This window comes from Aplysia californica, unplaced genomic scaffold (assembly GCF_000002075.1).
Source record: "Aplysia californica isolate F4 #8 unplaced genomic scaffold, AplCal3.0 scaffold01401, whole genome shotgun sequence".
Classification (NCBI taxonomy): domain Eukaryota; kingdom Metazoa; phylum Mollusca; class Gastropoda; order Aplysiida; family Aplysiidae; genus Aplysia; species Aplysia californica.
The window spans coordinates 41604-42678 of NW_004798671.1; the positions used below are offsets into that span (position 1 = coordinate 41604).

General features: G+C 44.1%; 2 protein-coding genes across 2 annotated transcripts in view; one reads left to right on the forward strand and one right to left on the reverse strand.

Annotated features, from left to right (window-relative positions):
* Positions 1-1075, reverse strand: part of LOC101847397 (phosphoserine aminotransferase) — a 24343-nt gene that overhangs the window by 7799 nt on the left and 15469 nt on the right. The window lies entirely within an intron of this gene.
* Positions 531-1075, forward strand: part of LOC101847630 — a gene marked incomplete in the record, with an annotated part of 42602 nt that continues 42057 nt past the window's right edge. Inside the window, 1 exon segment of the mRNA XM_035973552.1 lies at positions 531-765.

Genomic DNA, 1075 nt, shown 5'->3' on the forward strand with positions numbered 1-1075 from the left:
GTGTGTGTGTGTGTTTGTGCTGTGTTTTCTGACGGGTAGGTATTAAGCCGCTCTGTTGTTGTCCGTGAGTGTACGCACTTTTGTTTCCCTAGTGTAGCCTAGGTCTAGTCATTTTTTGTTGTTGATGTTCCTGACGAAGCCCCCAGCGGCCAAACGTTGAACTTATTATAACTTTGAAATTCTACTCTGTTTCCATCATTTTTCGTCTATTTACCTCCGTGCTGTCTACAATGATGATGATGATGATGATGATGATGATGAAGATGATGATGATGAGATGATGATGATGATGATGATGATGATGATGATGGTTTGCCCACTCTCTCGCAGTTACCTCCACTCCCCCCCCCAAAATGACTTTTTAAAAAATCGTAAAATATTTCTCCCCCCTCCCCCCTCCAGCTTCTCGAGAGAAGAAAGAAAATAATTAAAGAATGAAACAAATTTAAATCTAGATCTAGATCAAATCTTAACTTGTCAAAAAAAATATGGCAGCTGTGATGAAGGAGTTTCAAATTCAAGTTTTATTAGGAACATTTTTATTTTCATTTAATGCGTTTTTCGATTAGCAAGTCAGAATCAGCATGGACTTAGACAGGTTTGTTTTCTTCTTTCCACCTAGGCGTTGCTTACACCCCGGTGTGTGATCCACCTCGGTTGTGTGAGAACAATTACAACACAGTGTGTGTCACCTGTACTGCTGATGTTCCTTATGGATCCAGATGGGCCTATTTTTGCGCACTGCACACAACAAGCAATCCACAAGTAAGTACATGTACCTTGTACTGTGTCCTGAAAAATACTCCCCCCCCCCTGCTTTAAATACGCCTTCGTTATTTCAAAAGTAGAAGAGGAAAGAACTCAAACTTATTGAGCTGTGTTTAAGGCCGGTCCCAGAGTGGCTCTGTAGGTCTGACCTGTGGCTCGCCTGGCGCACGCCGTGTACGTGTCAGCAGTCAGCACAACCGCACTGTGGGTTAGCGCCTGTGTCTCAGCGAGCACGAGGCACACTCGCTGCGTCTCAGCATAGCTGCACTGTGTGTTGACGTGTGTAGGTGTGCAACTGACGGGTCTG